The sequence below is a fragment of the Ursus maritimus genome, unplaced genomic scaffold (genome assembly GCF_017311325.1).
Source record: "Ursus maritimus isolate PB19 unplaced genomic scaffold, ASM1731132v1 scaffold_4, whole genome shotgun sequence".
NCBI lineage: Eukaryota > Metazoa > Chordata > Mammalia > Carnivora > Ursidae > Ursus > Ursus maritimus.
Genome location: NW_024426552.1, coordinates 84,644,675 through 84,660,895, shown reverse-complemented (window position 1 = coordinate 84,660,895; position 16,221 = coordinate 84,644,675).

Here is a 16,221-nt window from a genome sequence, read left to right as displayed (position 1 = left end):
ATTTTACAGAAGAGAAACCAGATACTGACATTAACAGCCTTGCTGACTCACAAGCCATGGAGGTATTAGGATCTGGAATCCATTTCTGTGGACTGGCTTCAAGTGCAGGCAGCACCCCACTAAATTTCTGCATGAGACAAGCAGAATTCTTCACTGCTGTTAGTCTGTCCTTAAAATCCCCCAATTTCAGGATGAGACACTTTTGGCCAAATAGTTAAACCCTGATTATGAAATGATTGATAATTCCACAAGCTTCTAAACAAAAACCACGGAGCAAAAAGAATTTATTCTTTTCCTGTTTTGCATACATACTCTCAGCGGAGTTTCCTAAACTTGGTTTTGATGCTTGATGCTCAGAATCAGCCACAGGGCTTTGGAGAAGAGATTTTTGGACAGCACCCAGACTCTTGCATGTGGCCTAGAAATCTCTATTTTCTTTTTTCTTCCTTCCTTCCTTCCTTCCTTCCTTCCTTCCTTCCTTCCTTCCTTCCTTCCCTCTCTTTTCTTTCCTTTTCTTATTTTTCTCTCTATTCTTTCTTTCTCTCTCTATTTCTTTCTTTCTTTTAGAAATCTCTGTTTTCTTAAAGGTCCACAGCTGTTGTGATACTCAGCCAAGTTGGGAACTGCTGCTTTAGAAAAATGCTTTAGGGTAGTTTTGGTGGAAAACCTATCAGAAAAATCAAATAAAAGCCAATACATGTTTTATTAACACGTCATAAAGACAAAATAAGTTTTAAAAAAGAAAATTTACCAAGCATGTGAAAAGTAATCACAACAAATTATACATTTTTAAAAAGCTTTAACCTACCACAAACATCATTATTAATTAACTGCCTGACACAATGCTGTGCTTAACAATATCCTGAAAATCAATCGACATTAGTTCATAAATATCTTCCTCACCCTTTTTAAATAAGAATGTTTACTGTGTGGATATTGCATAGTCTGTTCAACAACCATCTTATGGATGGGCATTCAGGTTGTTTCCAGTATTTTTCAACGACAATTGATGATCTTGTGTATATGCACTTTCATATTATTAGGGGTGTATCTTTAGCAAAAATTCCGGGAAGCAGGATCACTGGGTCAAAATGTAAACACATGTAGTTACTTTAGATATTGCTAACTTTTATCTCATAATAGTTGTGCTAATTTTTTTCCCACCAGCAATATATAAAAGTGCCTATGTCTCTGTATCCTTGCAAAAGAATAGTGTTCTTCTTTTCAGTTTTTACCAATTTGACAGGTGAGAGATGGCATCTTAGTGTAGTTTTAATTTGCATTCCTTCTCAGGAATGAAGCTGAACATTTGTTTTTATGTTCAAAGGTTATTTTTATAGATTTACTGTGAATTGATAAGGTATCTTTTTAAATAGAGAACTGAATATTCTGGGTTTTTTCCTGCAGGTATGATAAATACACTATAAAGTCCTATATACTGATTTCTAACTCCATAAAATGCATTTTATAGTTATAATAAATAGTGTAATTGTATAATTAAACTATGAATAATGCCTTGTTATTTTCTATTTTTTTAAGATTTTATTTATTTATTTGTCAGAGAGAGAGCACATGCAGGGGGAGTGGCAGGCAGAGGGAGAAGCAGGCTCCCCGCTGAGCAATGAGCACCCGGCAGAAATTGATCCCAGGACCCCCGAGATCATGACCTGAGCCGAAGGCAGGTGCTTAACCAACTGAGCCACCCAGGCATCCCAGCTTGTTATTTTCTTACTGTATCATATATCTTAAAGGTATGTGTCTTAACTTTCATAACTCACAAAGCCAGTCCTAGGAAAGAAAAAAAAAAACAATCAAACAGCCATTTCCATTAATAGGCATTGCCAATTCTTAATTAAGAGTATTTAAGTAGTCAATCCTAAGTAGTAACTTTTATTACAATATTTAAAATTTTGTTTTACCTGTTTGATCATTCTAGTATCACCATTTAGAATACCTTCTACAAAATCTAGAAATGTTCCACTGTTTTATGTCATATTGTGATAATAGGGCCACAAAGTAAATGTGCCACAAAACATCATTCCAGTGTTCTATATTGGCATCTACTTGTCTTTATTTTAAAACTACCTGTTGATTCGTTATTTATTCAAATAGTTTTGGTTCCAATAATTGCATGTTTACTTTTGTGAGAGCAAATGTTTTATGTCTAGTGTGTGTGTGTGTGTGTGTGTGCACGCACGCATGCGTTAGGTGAATGCTTCAATGACAAACATTACATTGGTCAAAATGATCTGGAAGATTGGTTGTGAAACACATAAAAGTAATAGCAAAATACTTTGCCTTTAAACTTAGAATAGAAAGGGCAATTTTTATAGCCTCTTTTTCCATTTGAATTAATCGTGACGTCCAACAAAATTTTCTGCAATACTTCTCCAGCAGAAAATCATAATGAATGATTTGAATCAAATTGTGTTTTTCTAGAAAATGTTCCACTATCGGAAGGACATGATGATAATTTTCCAGGCTAATTTTCTAATAAACATAGTAAAGCTTCCAAGTTTTGTATTTTTATTTAATTTTCTGATTTCATGAATATAATTTATTTTATTGGGCAGGCCAGAGTTGCATTTGTTGCTTCTGAGCTGGGAATTTTATATGAGTAATCCTTTTTTTTTTTTTTTAATTCTCACTGTTTTGATCATCAATTAAAATTTTCATTTATTGAAGAAACCGATCCCTTCAAATTTTGTTTTTGATGAGAACAATTTCCTTGCTCATTGTCATTGTTGTGATCCATGATTTTTTAGATAAAAACATATTTTATAACGTCCTTCTCAAATATGTCATGTGGTTCATGTTTACAAGAGATCCTTTGATTTTTATTGTTTCTGTTCTTAAAAAGTTAAGCAGATCATTTCTTTGGGAGTCTAAATTTTTCCTTTACAGGATTTTTCTTTTCTCAATTCCAAGGTATTTTCTATTTCAACCATGATTTGGTGTATTATTCACATTGGTCTGAAGGTAGAAAGGAATAATACAGTTTCATTTGAAGTATATAGAATATGAATAAATTTTCTTCAAAATGTAAATTAAAGCAAATGCAAGAAATTGAAAATTTTAAAAGATTTTTGTGTTCTCATAATAATTATTTCCAATAAAATATTTAAAATCACTATTAAAATTAGAGTCAAAATATAAATCATATTTAACATATATTAGAATTTTAAGTCGAAACTGTTTTAACACCTGAATTGTAAAATTTAACAAATAATAAAATTTAGTCTTTTAAAATACTTTCATAAAAATACAACTATTAGCAATCTCACTTGCCAATTTAAAGAATCAGCATTTCCATTTATATGTGCATATATATACAAATTTAGAATAACATAAATTGTCTAATATTGCAAGATTGGTGGCTTTTCAGCCACTGGATACCTGTTGCAGATACGATGGTGATTCATCAATAATTTTAGAAACATGATTTGGAACACAAAGAGAGGCTAAAAAATGGACATTTGTCACTAATTGAAACTAACTCTTCATCACACAAGACCCTCTGGTATGCATGCCGTCCGAGGAGAGGAATGGGTTTGTCTTGAGTCCTGCCACCACGGACTCCTCCTAGGGCTCTGAAGCCAGGTCTGTCCCCTGTGTCTGCAGCACAGTAATTTTTCATGGAATGCAGGCCTGATAGCTTTCTGTTTTGAGACCATGGGGAAGAGAGAAAGAGAAGCACTTCCCTAGGGCCAGAGTGGTGTTAGTGCAAGGAGGGGTTAAAGGTTGGTGTGCATGTGTTGTACTTTAGGAAATCACAGGGCTCCCTAAGGTGGCTTTGGAGGAGAGCCTCTTGCTCTCCTGGATCTAAGTCCAGTCACAGAGAACAAAAGGAAAAGAACATTCACAAAATTATTTTGACTCTGTAGACTTGTCAATTGCATATACTTGTCACAGGAAGTATGGAATAATCACTTCTCTTCAACAGCAGCTGCCTTTAATAGAAAAGCAGGATTGTTCTATCTTCCACCTGCTCCTACTAGACCATATTCTTTTGGCAGTTACATACATTTATTTTGAATACATGGGATGGGAGAATCACATCCAATAATCAATGTTTCTTTTTACAGATAATGAAGATTGTAGTTGGAAACACACCTTTCATAGTATATTTTATTAGTTCCACCATGCTTATAAATAGCTTATAAATAGGTCACGTAAACTGATCTTCATCTGAAAAGTTTATTAATTAGGCAATTTGTTTTACTTAGGGATTAAAAATAAAGAATACAATGATATCTTACCTATTTCAAAAGGCTCCCTGGCCCTTTAAATAAAAGCTGAACTTCTCTATTATTTTAAAGAGTTCTAGAAGAGGAAACAAAAAATTTTTTTTAAACCTTCTCTGTTTAAGGTCCATTAAGGTATCAACATCCTGAAAAGAAAGACTAAAGGCAGTTAATTATTCTCCCAGGTGCTTGGCACCGTGTGTTCACGATTTGGGTTCAAAATCCTGGCTGGAGCTCATCTCTTTCAAGTTTTTCTCTCTTTTCTACAACTTCAAACTCCTAATTAAACAGTTTTCACTTCTGGTTATATTTACAAATGAGTCAGCGCTGAAGAGAACTGACTGATCTTAATTGGGAATCAGATCTCCAAGAGACGTGTCATTTCCACGTTCTTAAATACTGCGGACTCGCGGGGTGGCTCAGTCACCAGTACATATAATTATTTAAAATTTCTAATAATGTTCCTATTTGGGAAAAGTTAAGAATTACACAGAATCCAAACGCGCACTGCGCATCAGTCTTCACATGAGCCCCGGGGGGCAGGGGGTGAGACCGAAGGAACCTGAAGTGAATTTTGCCGTCATGCGGGTAGACACGAGATCAGGCAGGACTAGTCTTCGCAGCCGGAACAGAGGCAGGTGGGAGCTGTTTGTTCTGTCACTCCAGAGGCCCGCAGACTGGTCCTAAGCTGGACCGTATCTCCGTGGGATTCCTTGCGGTCCCCAAAGTTCAGGGCAGTGCTCTTTATTCTAAGAGATTGAAGGAATTATTTCATGCTATTGCACCTCTTGTGGACTTGAGCTGTCACAAAGCTAAGAGTCTGTGACCTGTTACTACTATAGCCATAGTCTGGGCCAGACCCGCTGAATTCTCTCCAAATGTCAATTCCCAGGAATGCAAGCCAAGGAGGAACTAAGCCAGCAACCAGTGCACCTGAGTTACTTTTTAAGAGGCAGCATGAAAGGGAGGGGTAGCCGCATATGCCCAAATACGCCCCCATGTAGGCCAGCCGGCATAAGGATGTTAATGAGGTGCAAGCAATTGAAAAGACGCAGATACAGGAAAAGCTCTCCTCCCTCCCTCTACTTGCCTAAAAAGCAGGACACAGATTCCTAAAGGTGCCTCCATTTCCCTCTCTACCAGAAAAGACCAAAATTAATTACCAGAGGCAACTCTAAGGCCCTTATTAGCCCAAAGACATTGTGAGGAATCTACATAATGAACCTTACTAAAACTAGCCTTTATCTGCCGTTCGTTCTCCAGAATATTTGTTCCCACAATTTGCCACCCTTAGAAGCTCAAAGTCCTTTTCCTTAGTCTTCTCACTTCCCTAAAAATGTGTTCTTTGTTAAGATGCCACATAAGCCCGTGTTCTAAGCACCCCTGTAAGCTGTTCATCACTGTGTTCCCGTGTATATGTGAGATGCACATATTAATAAACTTCTGTTTGTTTTTCTCTAATTAATCTGTCTTTTGTCAGTCTAATCCATAGAGTCATCGCTGGAGAACCTAACATGGGAGAGAAAAAAGTTTTTTGTTTTTTCAAAAGAATCAAAAGGATGCTGCATTTGGATTTGGAAGACCTGGATCTAGTTCCTAATTCTGCCTTTGCTGTGATCATAAGTCAGCCATCATGAGCCTCAGTTTTCCTCATCTGTAAAATGGGAACAGCAATAGCTTTTGACCCACCTGACTGGACTGTTATGAAAGGTGAAATCATGCACGTAAGAATACTTTATAAACTTTAAGTGATAAGGTTAAGTGTTTTTGCTCCCTTTCTAGAAGTCACTTGAGGACAGGGGTTGTGGCTTATTCAGTGTGAAGTAAGTTGATTGTTATAAATGTATCTTTGGCAATTCTAGTGTCCTCTTAATCATACTTTCTGGGACCACTGCACCTCTTTACACTTACCCTTGTGCTGGCTCTTCCTGTCTTTCAAAAACCTGCTTTTGATAAATCTACAACTCCAGCCTCTTGTGTCTTGACCAGAATAGAGGCAGACTCAGGCCTGAGACATACTAAAGTTGAGCGCATGGGCCATTAGGGAAGAAAAGGCCTAGTTGACCCTTTTCCAAGGAAAGCCCCATAGGTATAAATGGTAGGCAAAAACTAGGATGAGTATCCGGTGATTAAAAGGGAATAGCAAATTTGCCTTGCTTCCAGTTAATACGCACTAGAGAAGGTTCTAGGTAATAAATGCCAAAGCCCGGTGTGACAGAGTGACAACATGTTTCCAGGCAGCCCATCAGCCAGAATTGGGAGGTTAGCTTTAGGAACCAGGTAACAAGGAATCGTACATTTTTCATGGGCCATGAAACTGGGCCAGAGTTTCATTTGTATTGTACAAAGTTAACTGAAATTCATCTTACTTTATTTTTAACTTAATGTGTGGTATAATTGTTTCTTGTCAACATATTCTTGAGTTTCTAAATTTTAAAATTTGCTATTTTATTTGCTTCTAAAATATTCATGGTTACTTCTTTTTATCAATAGCTGTTCTCAAATTTAATGAATTATATGTTTTATGAATTAGTATCTCCCAACTGTTTTCTTCTTTTCTCTGTGTTGTTGGTAAATATCCTTTCCTCTCTTTTCTGACATTAATTCTCATGCATCGTTTTGTTAAGAAGGGGGATGGTTTGCTTTTACTTTTGCCCCTATGAAGAGTTCTGTCTTTTCTGGGGGTGGCTCAGACTACTCACAATTATTATCATATCTGATATGTCTATCTTAATTTGTCCATCTTTTCAAATGCTATCAATTTCCTCTATTATTTTCTTTTTATATGTGACATATTTTGTTTGCTTTTACTTTCTTCTGTGATTTTGACTACAAGCTCTTATGTTTTATAATTATGATAGAAGTCACCTTTGAGCATTACAAATATTCTATATTTTTGTAATAATAACACTCAAGGATAAAATGATACATTTAGAATATTACATAATTAAAATAGGAAGTTTATTCCACTTGAATTTTCTTACCCTCTCTCATTTCTCTACCATGATTCCCTTGTTTCACTTTTTCGTGCCTGTTTATGTAACTGAACTCAGGTGATCATGGGTGAAACATGACTCTCACAGTAACTATCTTTTATTTTAAGCAATCTCTTGATATTTATTTTTTAATATATATTAAAGTTTTCATTAGATCTAGTTCTATGTTTAACATGTTTGAACGCTCATCACTGCCTTTTTAAACATACCCATAGTCTTAGATTCTCTGTTGATCATCTTTCAGTAGTTGGAATGCTCCGTCAGACTGTTTCTTTCAACAACGGTTGGTAAGTGATCTATTTCTGAGTCTTTCTATATCTGAATGTGTCTCTATTGTCTTCATCTATGAAGAGAAACTTAACTGCATGTGAAATTCTTTGTTTTTCTCCCTCAAATGTGAGTGCATATTATTTTATTTTATTCTGCATTTATTTTGCTGAAGGCAAATGTGAAGTATTCTTCCTTTTTTATGATAAACAGTTTTGAAAATATATTTTTCTTTTTTTGAACCATTTATTCAATAAAGATTCATTGAGCAACTAGTATGGGCCAGGCTTTTATCTTGTCACTGGGGACACGGTGGGGAATTAAATAGACAAACATGCTGTCCTCATGGGATTACATTTTTTTCTCTTAAATGCTTACATGATTTTAAATGTTATGATCGTATTTAAATTTTTGTTCTTAGACATATCTTGTTTGACCGATCTTTTCATAAATTCTACGTGAACAAAAACAAAGGTAGCTTTCTTAAAACATCAAAAGCAAATATATTTTCAGCTCCAGACTGTCCTTTCTACTGAAGCCTCCATTTTTCAATATTTTTTTCCCGTGGGGCAACCTATGATTCTCAATTGCATCTTTGTTTTCCATTATAAATGTCATCTTTCCTCTGAAAATTTTTATAGACTTTTCATTTGCTTTTGTGTTCTGAGAGCTATGCAAATTAGTTACCCTACACAACTGATCAGCTTTCTGAGTGTCATTTTTGCTATTCAGTGTTTCATTTCTGGTTTTATTTCTGCTTTTGCAGTTTTAGTTCTTCATTCCCACCCTGAGCCTTCTTTCATGTATTCTATTGCCTTTCTTCCCTGCGGGTTCATTAGTCATTTCTGTCACTTTAGATTCTGTTACTGCACTCAAATATATGTACAGAACAGTATATGTATCAAAAAAGTGCACCCCGATGGATTTTTACTTTGTAAAAACAACCGTGTAACCAGCTCCAAGTTCAAGATTCAGAACATCACCAGCCTCTAGAAATATCCTTCATGCTCCTTTCCAGTCACTATTGCCCTCAAAAGTTACTCTACTGTCTTTTCTTTCATGTTTTTCCCCCTTATTTGTTCTCTTCTTTTTTTAATAGATGCCATGTCTACTTATATCTCAGGAAGGATCCAAAATACTCTTCTTACACTTTCTCCAGGTTCCTGTATAGATTACCTTCAGAGATACGTTCTATTGCTCAGTTTTCATGATGCTTCCTTTTTCCCCTTTGTTAGTGTATTATCATACCCCCACCACATTTTTTCTTTTTCAGAAAATGAGGAAACATTCAAACTCACAGTTTGCTAAGGTAAGTTACCTGGATTTCCTGTTGGCTCTTATATTTGTAAACTACCTACCGGTTGCATCCATTTCTCAGGTCTTCCGCTGATTATCAATAGAACCTAGTTTATCGTCCGTTGTTGCCCTGTGGGGGTGAGATTCTCCACTCTTCCCACTGCCTCTTTCTGTGGTGTTACGATCCAGGTAAGAACTGAAACACTAGAATCTCTACTTGCACCCTGGCAAAGCTCAGTTTTTAAGACTCCTACCTGCTGTGCTTTCATTGTCGGTCCACACCCATCAAGGTGTACTGTGCCCCCTCTGCCCTCACTTTCTGTATAACTACTCCAAGCCACCACGTTTCAGTCTCGACATTATGCAGAGCCATGGGGTTGTACTGTGGGCATTTGTAAATGTGATAGCCACAAAGTAGTGAGAAGACTGGTGAATATAGACTCATCCAGGGCCTTCCTTCTGCCAGCGCGATCTCCTGACCAGGAACATTAGCATTCACCTGGGGCTTCTGTGTGTGTGTGTGTGTGTGTGTTTAAGATTTTATTTATTTGAGAGAGAGAGAGAGGTGAGAGAGCACAAGTGGGGGTGGGGGAAGGGGCAGAGGTAGAGGTACAAGCAGACTTCCCTGCTGAGCAGTGAGCTGACGCAGGGCTCCATCCCAGGACCTTGGAATCATGACCTGAGCCAAAGGCCAATGGTTAACCGACTGAGCCACCCAGATGCCCCACACCTGGGAATTCTTTGAAGTCAGATCTCACCCAGACCTACTAATCAGAATCTGCATTTTTACAAGATGCTTTAATTCCTATGTACATTAGAGTTTGAGTAGCACTGATTTAGAAACTTTTGAAAAATCTCGGTGCCTGGCCTTATCCCCCAGATATGGATTGATTTTAGAGTGAAGCCATATACTGGTGTTATATTGCTGCTGGAGCAGGTTACCACAACCTTAACGGCTTATAGCAACACTCGTTTATTAGTTCATAGTTTTGTAGGCCAGAAGTGTGAGCTCAACCGGTTTCTCCACTGCAAGTTCTCAAGGTTCATATGAAGTTAGAGTCAGGGCTGTGTTCCTTTCTGGAGGTTCTAGGGGACATAGCTTCTGGACTGGCTTGTTGGCAGAATTCCTTTCTGTGCCGTGGTGGAACTGAGGTCCCTGTTTCTTTGTTGACTGTGGCTGGGTTCATACTCAACTTCTTGGGGCCTCCTGCATGCCTTGATTCCTGGCCTCTTTGTCTTCAAAGTGAGTAATGGTGGGTTGAGTCCTTCCAGTGCTTCGGATCTCTGTGATCTCCACTTCTGCCCTATCTCTCCTGCCTTCTCTTCTGCAGTGTGTCTCTCATTCTTCTGCCTTTCTTTCTGCTTCTGGGATCTCACGTAATTTCCCTGGCACACCTGGGTAATCCAGGATCATTTTTCTATTTTAAAATTATTTGACTAGTGACTAGCCTTAACTCCATCTACAAAATCTTTCCCAGCCATACTTAGATTAGTGTTTGATCAGATAACCAAGGCATGGGAATGCTGAAGGGGAGTGGGAGGCATCTTTAGAATTCTCCCTACCTAAGGCCATCTCCAGGGGCTTTTAATGTATAAGCAGGGTTGAGAATTACTAGTAGGGTTCTCTGATCTAGGAAGAGAGCAATCGGTATTTTCCCACCTTCTTTTAAGTATGCAAGAGTGCTATGTTTTATGAAGTAAAGAAAAGAAAAAAACTCTGTCTATCTATCTATCTATCTGGCTACTCATTTTCTTCCCCCTACAATTGACACTGGCCTTATTCTTGGAAGGAACATCTCTAGTGGTTATCTATCAGCGTCTGCATTTGGACACCAACACAGAGCATCTGGGTGTGGGTGTATGCCTAGAGAGAACTGGGGAGAGGCAGTTACCAGGCTAGTCTGAGACCAAATTAAGCCGGGCATCTCCACTAATTGAAGCTGTGATTTTACTACTTTATTCTTGATTTTCCATCTCAACCAGGAAAATCAGAACTTGAAGAGATTAAAGGCTTTTGCAAAGGAGTAATGTGGGTTGCTGAGACATCAGCCTTTACCATTTCCCTTCTGGGGAACTGAACTGTATTTTGTGCAATCTACTTTTATTTCTTTTGAATCTTTAACACATGATTGTACCTTGGGGGGGGGGAATATGTGATCGAGTCTAAAAGATGCATTTTTGACAGGGCTGGTTAAATTTCTGTGAGGATAAGGGGCGTTTCAGGGTGGAAAAGCCCTACGCGCACTCCGGAGAGTAGTTATTAGCAAAGAGGGAAAGGTCGGGTTTGGATTAGTGCAAAAGTTCGGGGTCTATCGAGATTTGGGATTTCATAACCCAGGGTCAAGACTGAGTTCTTCTAGTCTCTAAGTCTTAGAGACAGACCTTTAAGAGAACTGTGTGTATTTCTACTTTTTAAGACCCTTGATAGAAAAATGAAGCCATCTTTTATGGTTCCCTTCTCCACTGGTGAGCCCTGTTTAAACAATGGATGTCTTTGTTTTCGCTCAACTATAAACTGGCATATTTAATTAGCACTAATTCTTAATTATCGGTGGTAACAGGAAAAGGGGGAAATTAAGACATATAGAATCCCTTGATAATCATTTTAGCCACAGGAAAAAAATCAAACTATTCCCTCTGTTCCTGGTTCTTTATGCCAGACTTACTCACATGCACAGCCTGCCTTAACTCGCACTTGCTAGATCCTGACTTTGGAATAACTCAGAAACTTCTGATTCTTTAATTTCTGATTTCTTTTCTTTTACTCTTGTCTCTATGATCCTGAAGTTTGACTTCATTATTTTCTTTTAGATTTCAACCTTTGGTCTCACGAAGTTACATGATCTTTCTTTCTTTGCCTTTTCTTTTTTTTAAAGATTGTATTTATTTATTTGACAGACAGCTAGAGAAGGAACACAAGCAGGGGGAGTGGGAGAAGGGAAGCAGGCTCCCTACTGAGCAGGGAGGTGCCCCTTTCATGATCTTTCTAACCCTCTCTCTTGCCACCTTGGACCTGGGCGTGATTGCAGTTTTTACTTATTTCTTTCTAAGGCTCTATTTTATCATCTTATTATTTATATTTTATTTTATCTTAGTTACTTTATATTATTTCTAAAGATTGTCTATTTATAAGGCTGTAATTCTCTTGGTGAGGACTTCAGACTCCACTTCTGATTACAACAAATAAACCCAGAATGGTGGCCTGACTTGGCCAGTTTTAGCTACCCTTTAAAAGGTAAATCTGAGAACAGAGTCAGTCATTACTCTCTGATCACTAGAATTAAAAACAGAGATCTAATTTTTATCAATTTTCTCTATTACTGTATACTCCTTCATTATTCCACTCATCAGGAGCAAAATGGGTTTAGTTTTGAAAACAACAGTATGGATAATAGCCACACTGTGTAATTGGCTATATTCCTTCTCATATTTAGGGAGATATATTCTAGGTTAACATTAGGAACAAAACCTAAAGTCACAATTTTAGAACTAAAATATTTCAGTGATAAGCAACATGGACTAGTAGTTGGTGCCTGAGAGTTTCTTGAGCTTCCCCCCGCCCCAGAGACGCTAATGAAGAAAGTTAGGTAGATGGAAGACAGATGGGTAAATGGGGGCGCTGCCAGCTGGAGAGGGGAACCCTCACCCAATTTCAATAGCAGCATCTTGTTTTGCATATATAAGTTCCAAGAAAGATTTTTGTTTGAAAAAAGCTATTGTGAATTAAAAACATTAACAACTGTGGATCTGGTTTAGTCTACCATTCTCCACTTGAGGAAATAGAGGTCCAAAGAAGTCAAGTGGATAAGATCATAAGAAGGCCAAAGACTCCACTCCTAGGCCAGCACTCTTCCTATTGACCCACAGGGTTTTCCCCAAGCAATTAAATGCCAGCTATAATACTCATGCCTCCTTGGATAACCTACTAAATGCAGATTTCACACTTATAAACTGTTAAACAAGTTCTCTAATTTAATGTTTACATAGGAAGGCTGGAGGTTTTTCTGTTGATTTTCAGAAATCAATGAACATTTCACTGTTTTTCATTCCATAAAAATTTACCTGCAAGGTAAAGAGAATAGCAAAATAAATAAAATGTGTTCCTAGGCCTTAGGAAGTTCATTATTTAATGATAGAACCTATTTTGGGGGGGTAAAAATTATGGAACCCCAGAATCAATCATAGACAGTCAAGATTGAAGCAGTTTAATATAATTTGCTTTAAAATAGTTTAATCAATTTACTAAAACTTAAACAACAAATTATTTGCATGAATGAATGATGTCACCATGCAGTGTTTCCATTTAATTATCTTAGAATTGAAGATAATTTTTATCCTTGCCTACCACAGCCATAGACATGAAATTATAAAAATGATATTATAAACATATCAGAAGGTAAATGCCAGGATTTAATCCATTTCCATTTTGGGAAACTATGTCACATTTTCTTTTTTCAACTTCTTCTCTATTTCCTTGGAGTATTTACGAAAAAATAGCATTTGGTTGCCTCTAAATTGGTTGCCCTAAATCTGATATTTCCAAATATATGAAGGCCACATCTTGAGTCAGTTACTATCAATAGTTAATTAATGTAGTTAATTCCTAGGCATAGTGAATTCACTTTGTAAAATTTTGTATGTATTTACATATATTCTTATAAATATTGCTATTTCACTAATTCATTCACTAATTTAACAAATAATTTTTGCTCCTTCCCAGGGACTGTGCTGGGAATTATTTTCACTCCCTTCAAGAAATGTGCAGGAAATAGCAGTTTCTTTTGTCTTATGTTTTCTTCTCCCAATAAAAATAATGAATTGTGCATTGGAAAAAAAAAATGGTGTCAACAAATTACAAGTGTATAAATACATAATGAAAGAAAACACTTTCATTATAAAGTAAACATATCATTCTAGAATAGAATACACCATGGATGTCTTTTGAATTAGAAAAGAAAATATGTTCTTTTGCAATACAAACATATAGGGATAAACCCTACCAATGAATATAAGAGCTATAGAGATCTATTAAAAAGTAACTCTTAAATAAACTGAAATCATATGTTGGATAGATTTACCAGCTACCAAGCTAAAGGTAGGAGCAACAGAATCCCTATAACTCAAAATAAAATCGACACATTTTCCTTCTAAGTGAAGGTGGCAAAAGGAACATTCTTGACTCATTTGCAAACTTATACATAGTAATTTCTGGTTTGATATTTGCTCTTTCTCACCTCCCTAATGTAGCATCTTCTAGATTGCCTCAAGGTAGTGGTGCACAGGAGACCACTTTGGGGGGAGTTATTGGGCCTCCAGTGAAGGGAATCAAACTGATCAAAGGAAAGGAAGTGATGCCTTGAATTGTTTTGTAATGACATTAATTCCTCAGTGACTTTCCAATTAAAAAAAAAAAATCAGCACAATGTGCAACTCTCTCCATGAATGCAGGGGGCAGAAAAGAAATTAGGCATTATCAAGGAGGCTTTCAATGTGTTGTCGCCCAATCAGAGATTTAGGACATGATAGTTGAAATAACTTTGCGCCTTGGTGCCCTACACCGCTATTAAACACCAGTTAGTGTGTAGATGTGTCCTCAGCTGGCAGATGAAAAGGTCTAAAGTTCAGATTGTTCAAGAAGTCATAATGAAGCCACAAGAGCCATGTTCTTTGTGAGAGAAATGTCAGCTCCTGGAAAGTCTCTTAAACTGTAAAGGACACTTCATTACATAGAAGAACTGACTTAATATACTTTGCAAATGACTTCATAACATTCAATTTTGAGAATCATTTCCATTCTTTTATTCAAAGTACATAGGGAAATTAGCTGAAATATTTATCTTTGCTTCTCTCTAAGTTTTATAGCACTAGTCAAAAACTAATTAGACTCTGGCAATTAAATCCTGCATGTATGCTTCTTCTCCCACCCCACCCCCACCCCCCAAAGGAGTTTTCCTCGTTATGCAACTTCCTCAGTTGCAGAGAGTGTCCTATTTAACTTAAAGGATTAGGTTTTGGTTTTTGTTTGTGTGTTTTAATGTCAAGCTTATTCGTTCTTTTCGTGTATATCTGATAGGTAGTTAGGAAAAGAGGAAATGAAGGGAGCCAGTCACCAAAACCAGTAAGCAGTTCATGAAACATGATCCATAAAGGAGAAGGAAAGATTTCTCATCATTCCAGGTCCCTAGGCAAATAGGAACCCTCCCAGAGTTGTCCTCCAAACCTTCTTTCTACCTGAGAAGGCAAGGGCCACGATGGGCAAGTTCAAGTATAGTATTAATCCCTAAATTCAGGGTAAATAGGTTTCCCTCTCCTCTGACAGTTTCAAAATATGTATATCTGCATGACTTGCTCTCCTAGGAGTTCTCCTCATTGAAATGACTTGATCTGGTGGCTGGCTTCCTCTTTTGTATGATAGATGGGTCCTGGGTGACTTCTGAAGGAGGGGAGCACTCCGGAATAGGAAGGCTTAATAGTGTGTGAGTTAGTTCAATGCTGCTCTCAGCCCAAGCGAAAGACACTATCTTTCCTTCGATGCTTCCCCCATTGCCTCCAGGGATTCCCTCTGGCCATCTGAGTGACAAGATCATGAGGGTCAACATTAGGATGTGAATCTGTCATAAATCTGACAAGACATTTTGGTTTTTGTTCATTTGTTTTTGGTTTTCCCTCAGTTTTGGACTAAAGGCCAAATATTTTCACTGTAGCTTGTGAGTGATTTGGTCCATCTCACCATAGCTGGGGGTTCTACAGAAGAGTTTGTGGCCACAGCCACACGAAGAGTGGTATTCTGCAGTAGTAGGTCTTCTATTCAAATTTTCGTAAAGAATTTGGTGGTAGGAAGACAATTGCTAAACATTGGAAACCTGGAATCTCCAACATCTTTCACTTTTTCCTGAGAAACTTTAATAGTACTAATTTTCCCCACCAACAAAATAAATGGAAACAATAAAAAAATACACTACCATAAACTACACTAGGCACAGGCTTAATTACTCTTAGTCAGCCTATGTCGTGAGATAAGGGCACCCAGTTGTTGTTTGTTTTTTGGTTTTTTTAGGCAAAGATTTATATTTTCTTTCTTTTTTCATTTTTTTCTAATTTAAATTCAATTAATTAACATATAATGTATTATTTGTTTCAGAGGTACAAGTCTGTGATTCATCAGTCTTATATAATACCCAGTGCTTGTTACAACACACACCCTCCCCAATGTCCATTACCCAGTTACCCCATCCACCCACCCTCCTCCCCTCCCCTCCAGCAACCCTCAGTTTGTTTCCTAAGATTAAGAATCTCTTGTGGTTTGTCTCCCTCTCTGGTTTTATCTTGTTTCATTTTTTCTTCTCTTAAGGGCACTCAGTTTTAAACATATGTAAAGACATGTAAGAATTTGTTGTATGATTTTTGTTGAAATGTAT